Genomic DNA, 8692 nt, shown 5'->3' on the forward strand with positions numbered 1-8692 from the left:
TTACACTTCCTCTCTCTTGGACGGCAGCTGCTACATAAGAGGCCTGACTACTCTGAAAGCACCATGCTGGGAGGAAGCCAGGCCAGCCATGTGGGGAGAGAAAGGCCACACCGAGGAGCACTAAAGCGCCACACGTAGGAGTGAAGCCTCTTGGACTTTCCAGCCCAGCGCAGCTCACCTGTCAGCTGAACACAGCAGAGTGAGCCGCCTCGGCCGATGCCAGGTGGAGCGAGAGCCCAGTTTCCCACAAGACGGGGAGAACGTTTCTGTTGTTTTAAGTCATTAAGTTTTGAGGTGGTTTGTTACACAACAGATAAATTAATAAATAAATGAAACTCTCTCTATATAATATATATGCTATATATAATTACATACAATGCACATTTTTATTATTATTCCTGAACCTTTGAGAGGAAGTGGTAGAATGACCTTGAATATTTCTGTGTGTATCTCTAATGAATCAAGTATCATTTTACAAAACAGTACAGTTATCAAATATTGACACATTATTATTATTCACTCAGTCCCTATTCATATTGGGTCAATGGTCAAAATAATGTCTTTCATGTTGATTTTTTTTTCAGTTCCAGAATCCAGTTCAAGATTAGACATTACATTTAGTAGCTGTATTACCTGTAAGTAGGTGCATAACAAGTCACCCCAAAATTTAACATCTCACCGTTTCTGTCGGTCAAGAATCTGGATGTGGCCTCACTGGGCTATTTGGCTCAAGGCTTCAGCTGAGGTGTTATCCAAGGCTGCAGTGATCCTAAGATACAGCTGGGACAGGATCTGCTTCCAGGCTCACTCAGGGATTGCTGGCAGGATTCAGTCTGCTGGCCTGAGGGCCTCAGTCTCTTAAAACACTGGCCTCTCCACTGGGTAATCTCACAATTTGGCGATTTGCTTCATCACACCAAGGAAGCTGAGAAGAACGAGAGAAAGAATGCAGAAGTCACAGCCTTTTGTAATCTAAACACATTCTTCCGGATTCTCAGACGTGATATTCCATCACCTTTGCTGTACTCTGTTCATTAGAAGCAAGTCATCAACATGTAAGCAACCTAAGTGTCCATCAACAGGTGAATGGATAGGACTTCCCAGGTGGTCCAGCGGTTAAGAATCCACCTGCCAAAGCAGGGGACATGGGTTCCATCCCTGGTCTGGGAAGACTCCCCAGGCCATGGGGCAACCAAGCCTGTGTGCCACAACTACTGAGCCCAAACTACTGAAACCTGTGCACCCTAGAGCCCATGCTCTACAACAAGAAAAGCCACTGCAATGAGAAGCCTGCATACTCGAGGGTAGCTCCAGCCTGTCCCAACTAGAGAAAGCCTGCATTCAGCAACAAAGACCCAGCACAGCCAAAAATAAATAAATAAAATTAAAAAAATAAAACAGATGAACGGATAAAAAGACATGATGTATTTATACAATGTAATGTTAGCCTTAAAAAGAATGAAATATTGCCATTTGCAGTAACATGGATGAACCTAGAGAGTACCACACTAAGTGAAGTCAGAAAGACAAATATTATATCATTTACATGTGGAATCTAAAAATATATATATCTAAAAAATGAAATGATTGACAAGCAGAAACAAACTCACAGGCACAGAAAACAAATTTATGGTTACCAAAGGGGAAAGACGGTGGGGTGGCAGGGATAGATAACTTAGGGATTAACAGATTCACCCCACTATACATAAAATAGATAAACAGCAAGGATTTACTGTATAGTTCAGGGAACTATATTCAGTGTCTTACAACAACCTATAATGGAAAAGAATCTGGGGGAAAAAAAACTGAATCACTTTGCTGTATACCTGAAATGAACACAATATTGTAAATCAACTATATTTCAATAAAAAAAGAAAAAAGAAGCAAGTCACCAGACCCAGGCACATTCAAGGCGAGGTGATGATACATAAGACACAAAAGAGGGGGTTATAACTGGAGACCACCTTAGAAGCCTGCCTGCTGGCTTAGAAGCCAACCTGGAATGGTTTCGCAGCCTTTTCCTTTATCTTTCATGTCACTGACATTTTAAATATTGCAGGCTAATTGTTTTTTGCAAATGTCTCTCAGTCTGGATTTGTTTGCTGGTTCCTCACGATGAGACTCGAGTGATGTGTGTGGTTCTGGGGGCAGGAATACTGTACACGTTGTCCTTCCCTCCCGTCCATCATATCAGGAGACACATGATGTCGCTGGGTCCCATTATTAGTGACCTCAGCTTGTGTCAATGTTGATGAAAAAATTAATCAGCAGTCAATCTAAGAAAGAAGTGGAACATTTTATGTGAGCTAACCTGAGAATTATAATCTGGGAGACAATCTTTCTAAGAGCTCTGAGAACTGTTTGGAACTCTTTGGGACTCTCTGGGGAGGCCAGTATATATGTGAGTTTGGCAAGGGGGTCCACAGCAACCAAGCCCACGTTGTGGTAGAAGGTTACTATTATTCGGAGGAACAGAGATCTTAGTTCATGGCTTTAGTGCTTTTCCAAGTATGGGAAGATCCAAGAATCTGAGTTTATAAAATTTTTCCTGAACATATCCAGTTATCTGAGGACCAGTTCTATCAGTTTCCCTAGAGGCACAAAGTGCCTCATCCGGATCCCTGAACCCATTTCAACACGTACTGTAGGTCAACAACTGCAGTCAATAACAGCTTGATTCCTGTAGAACTGGGTGGTGGGTAACATTTTTTATACATTCTTAATCCCCTCTCTTTCAGTCTTAATTTCGACCAAAGTTTGGGAGGCATTTCATGACCAATGTGTCCCATAGCCTTAAGGATGCTCTTTCTCAAGTCAGATGAAGATTTCATTGATAAGCCACTCTCTGTGCTATTACCCTGTTAAGAGCAACCAAAAGCCTCTGGACTGCCTTTCTTACTAATCTGCTATGGTTCAGGAAATAGTTCCCTTTTATTGCTTCCTCCCATATCTAGAGTTAACACTATTACCATCATGATCTTATAGGACTATGCTGCTGCTGCTGCTGCTGCTAAGTCGCTTTAGTCGTGTCCGACTCTGTGCGACCCCATAGACAGCAGCCCACCAGGCTCCCCCATCCCTGGGATTCTCCAGGCAAGAACACTGGAGTGGGTTGCCATTTCCTTCTCCAGTGCATGAAAGTGAAAAGTCAAAGTGAAGTCGCTCAGTCGTGTCCAACTCTCAGCGACCCCACAGACTGCAGCCCATCAGGCTCCTCTGTCCATGGGATTTTCCAGGCAAGAGTACTGGAGTGGGGTGCCATTGCCTTCTCCTATATATTTGGTCAACTGTTTCAAATTGCCTAGTCACCATTATCTTTATCAGAGGCTCAGTCACACATTTGGAAATGCAAGAAACAATAATCTTGTAAAAGAATCTTGTAAAATAGGCAGAATACAAGTAATACAGCTAGTAATATTAATAAGGTCAGAAATAAGTATTTTAGCTAAGAACTTCCCTTAGATGTGGCTGGTATCTCCCCAGGTCATCTAACCAGTCTGTTCTGCACAACTCAACATCTTTAAAGGAAATGATATATTGACATTTTAATAACAAGTTCACCAAAGATATCTGCACATACAAAGCGAGTGGTGGATCACCGTGACCCTTTACAGGATTGAGAAAAGAAAGATGCTTGTTAAGGAGTTACGTGACTAGTGTCACAAGGAGAAAAATGGATCTTTCTGGTTAAGCAGGTATTTCTGCCACTGTCAAGGTCTAGTTAACATGCAATGCAGATGTACAAAGTGTGCTAGAGGGAAGAGAGGAAGTGAAAGAGCAGAGAAAACTTTGTTTAAATTTTTCTTGTCTTTTAAAGTGTGAATTTTTAGAATTTTTTATTTCACTTGTTTTTTAAGTGTGAATTTTTATTTCATCCATCGGATCACTTGGTTAAAATGGTGCTCAGGCTCCCACAATCTTAACTACCCTGCAATTCTGCCTCTGGCCTGGAAAGTTCTTTCAATTTTTCAAACATCATTAAAAAGACAGAGAGAGACTAACTCTCTTAGCAGAGCAACTGTGGGGAGACATTAAGCCTGGAAACGATTTTAGGATGAAAATTCTCAGTGTCCTGGATCAGATCCTCATTCTTTACCTCTGCCTTTTGCACCCAAGACACCCTCACTGAAGGCCCAAGTGGTGGCTGGCGTGCTTGAGGAGTGAATACTCGTTCACACCTATGTTTCTTTCAATTGCTGGTCCCTTTACCTAGGAAGCCCTAGCTCATCGCTACCTTCTTTCCCACCTGCAGAACTTCCACTCATCTCTTAAGCCCAGGCCTGCAGTCTTCAGCTCCAGGAATAAGGCCGTCACGCTGCAGAGTCCCAGGGGCCAAGTCACACCATGTTCCACGACGAGCCTGATCCCCCTGGAGCTGTGCGAGCCTGTGCTCTTGTTCTGGAGACCTCTGTCCCCACCCCCAGCCTCAGCTCACACAGCATGTGGACTGATCAGTGCTTGTTTACATGTAGGTCTGTCTCCTCTAATCAGAAGGCGAGCCTAGGCTTGTTCACCTCTCTGGGCCCCATATCCAGTATGTGCTCAACAGCAATTGCTCAGTGACCACTCGGGCGCACCCTCTTCACCCCTGACCAACATCGGTAGCAAAGAATTTCATTATCTATAATCTGGTAGTAACACAGTCTACGTTTCCACCTCTGTATCCACTGGGGCCATCACAACGTTCTGGCAATAAAATTCCAGACTCTGCAGGTCCCACAGGAAGGCCTTCCTTTATAAGAACAGCAGGTGCAGTTAAACATAGCTTTTTGACAGATTTGTGGGGTTGAAATGGAGACTCTCACCTCTGAGAAAAGAGATAGGGTCTGGAGAAACCTATATGCCATGATACCTACTCCGAAACAAGCTGGAGAGCCTGCAGACTGACTCAGGGGCAGAGGCCCAGCCTCTGTGATGTGAGGTGAGAGCAACAGAGGGAGCTGCAGAGGGAGGGGTTCCAGGAGCTAAACCAGGAAGTGAGCTGGGGTCTGATCCCCTCTCGAAGGTCACTGTTAGTAACACAGGGCTTCCCAGGTGACTCAGTGGTAAAGAATCCACCTGCCAATGCAGGAGACGCAGTTTCGATCCCTGGGTGGGGAAGAGCCCCCTGGAGGAGGAAAGAGCAGAGGAGCCTGGCAGCCTACAGTCCATAGAGTCACAAAGAGTCAGATACGACTGAGCACGCACGCAGGTTAATAACATAAGGGAAGCGCCCAGTCGGATTTTTCTGCTATAAGAGATACCAAGGTCTCATCTCATAGCCTGGAACACTGCCCAGGACCCCTCCAGCTGCCAGTTGGTTGAGACTTTGGATGGTCTGGACCCAGGTAATGAACAGGGACCTCTGACTTCTTGCACCGGTGAGGACCCGTTCCCGGGAAGGCCTGGGTCATTCTCAGTCCTCTTTGGGTTTCTCATCTACACACATTGAGAATGACAGATGCCAAGTGCAGATTGAGGTTTTTGGTTTTTTGTTTGTGTTCCAACTCCAAGCCCATTACTACGCTAGCCTTGGACTCCAGGGGGCGCTGCACCACGCTCAGGAGGTACCACACTTGGTTAAATACGATTACAGGTCACTGAAATAATAATCATTTAACCAAATGACAATAAAAGATTTCAAAAGCAGATAAAAAAAATTAATAACTTAAAAGCTTGGAAAGAAACTTAACAATCTGTTATCAACAGCAGCTCAACAGTCAAAAAAAAAAAAAGTGTTCTCTTAATAGAAAAACCTAACTGAGGTTTTGCACCATCTTACCTTTAATGTTAAAATTCATTGACTCAATTAAACTAATTCTAATCTTAGTCTTGACTACACATAGAATTTCTTTTTAAGAACTTTTCCCTCTTGCAAAGCTTCCACAACTTTCTATACCCATATTAATCTGTCCCTTATTTTCTTTCCCATTTAGAAATAACCAGCTTTAGGACTAAATTTCCTTCTTTCTCTTAAAAAAATGCCTTTTCATTTCTTATACCTTCTTTTCCTTGCATACAAAGATGTTTTCCTTATTAAATTTTAGTTTTAATTTCATATATTAGAATTCTCAACTCTTAAAAAACTTAATTTCTAGTGAAAACTAAGAAATAAGCAATTATGAATTGTCTTTTACATTAACACTCTGTTGACTGGCAAACTTGTACATGAGTCAATAAATATATTGTTTAACTTAACAAAATTCTAAAGTTTCAAGGTACCAAATATCTGAAGAAACTGTTTTTAAGTAGACAGCCATAAAACATAACTATTCCTAAAGAGTTCTCCTTAAAAAAACGCATCTCATTTACATTTAATTTACTTTAAAAAAATGTCATCATACCAAGTTATTTTTCTTGCTGACAAATTTTGCAGCAGATCTTATTTGACTTCCAGTAAGCCTAGATACTATAAAAAATTTATGTCAATGGCTCCAAGGACATGTCTGATTAAACCAGCAAAAATTGACCTAAATGCCAAAGTTAATTTAATATTGAATATTTCCCAGCTCACATAAACCTGAAATTTCTTTGGTTTCTTTTATATTTCTGAGAATTTATGTAACGCTTAATTCCTTTTAAGCCAATTAAATAGAGCTCATTAATCTTGTTAATAAGGTCGGTAAATAGAGATACATCGTATGTATAAGGTACACACAGACATACAGACAGACACAACTAGAGATCTCAGAGCTTCATTTTAACTTAATTGTGAATCGGGGTTACAATATAAAACTCACTAGTTTATAACTAACAGTTTAGTTTATAACTAACAGTTGGAGTAAGTTAAGTTTAAAAAGGCATTCCCCTACCCCCCATTTTTCCTGTCAGTTTCAGGAATTGGAGATGTCTAGATAAGACAGGAGTTCCTGAGAGCCTTGGTAGAATATTCACATCTCAAGGCACAGGGAGAGAAAAGCAAGTTTCTCCTAGAACTTGCTCCCTTAGGGTCAGAATTCTGAAAAGATGTCTTATCAAGCTGGCAGAATTAGTTTTGGATTGTCAAATGAGCCCAACCTCGGGCATTTTTCTCCAGAGTCTAAAGAATATCATGGTCACACATTGTTACCAATAATAATAATAATAATTTTGGCATTAGTCATGGAATCAGAACTAAAAGCCGGTCCAGTTTTGCAGGATGCATCCTAAAGGGCTGTTTTTAGGTACTGAATTTGTGTTTGCCATGTCCACAATTAAAATAGTGCACCTTCTCTAACACAAACACGCACACACACACAAAGATAACAACAAACCAATTCCAAAAGGCCCAAAGCCCAATCAGCTCCAAAAGGCTCACTTTGACACAACAGCATAAGAGCCTATACACAAAGAAACTCAAGCCATTTTCCTTCCCTTTTACGAAACAGTTCCAGTTGGTGGTCCCTTCCTGGTGGTCAAAACTGTTCCTGAATCAAACTCAGGTATGCTCACTCAACAAGCAGCAAGGCCAATATACCTAGGCCAGGTTGTGGAGAAAGAAAGTACAGGGTTTATCTGCAGGGCACTCAGCAAGGGGGTGGGGGACAAGCCTCAGATCAATTCCACTTGGTCTTTCCCAGAGGCAGGGGCGGGGGTGGTTATAAAGCAGAACAACAAAGAGGCTGGGATTAATCATCATCTTGGGACTTTTCTGTGACATTTTTTAACCTTTCTTTAAGTTGAAGTGAAGAAGTGAAGTCGCTCAGTCGTGTCCGACTCTTTGCGACCCCATGGACTGTAGCCTACCAGGCTCCTCCGTCCATGGGATTTTCCAGGCAAGAGTACTGGAGTGGGTTGCCATTTCTGTCTCCAGGGGATCTTCCTGACCCAGGGATTGATCCCAGGTCTCCCACGTTGCGTGTAGACGCTTTACAGGCCGAGCCACAATACCTTCTTTAAGTTGAAGTGTAGTCAGTTTACAATGTTGTATCAGTTTCCGTATAAAGGTGATTCAGTTATACATGTATGTGTATATGTATGTGTGTGTTTATACATATATATATGTATGTATGTATATATATATATTCTTTTTCAGATTCTTTTCCATTATAGGTTATTACAAGATACTGAATATAGTTCCCTGTACTTTCTGTGACATTCAGGTTCTGAGAGTCAGGATGTCTCTGAGGGTCACGACCACCTCTGGCCAGGTGGTCCAGGCCTCAGGAGTTTGTTAATTTATCTTGCCCTGGAGAAACCACCTGAGTTTATACATTAACGACATCACTAACAGCAATTCCAGTACGTTAACAATGTTATTCACAACAGCAACCGCAGTACATTAACAATGTTCTCAACAGAAGCAATTTTAGTCATCTGACCCTGGTTGATGAGTGTTCGGTTAGCACAGGGCTGAATTCCGAGGGGAAAAGAAAGGGAATAAAGTTTGGGATAGACACTTTAATCATTAATTCAAAAGGGAACGTGGGTTTAGAAAGACTCTGATTCAATAGGATGGGCGGCCGGAAGGGCTTGAGGGGCTCTGGCAGGGTGAAGCCACGAGGAACTCCAGGCCCCCTCCCCCTCCCCTCCCAACCCGGGAGGCGAGCTCTTCCCAGCCTCTCTGACAGCGAGTAGGGATCCCAGCGTCTTTAAGAGAGTCCCAGGGGAGAGGCGGGCTGAGGCAGCACTGGGAACAAAGACCCACGGAAGGGTCCTGCAGAGCGCAGCTCCCCGGGGGCTGGGGCGAGGGCCGCCCACACCCCCTCAGCTCCTCCCTCTCCTCCCTTGCTTC

Source organism: Bison bison, unplaced genomic scaffold, assembly GCF_000754665.1.
Source record: "Bison bison bison isolate TAMUID 2011002044 unplaced genomic scaffold, Bison_UMD1.0 scf7180017864309, whole genome shotgun sequence".
In the NCBI taxonomy this organism is placed as follows: domain Eukaryota; kingdom Metazoa; phylum Chordata; class Mammalia; order Artiodactyla; family Bovidae; genus Bison; species Bison bison.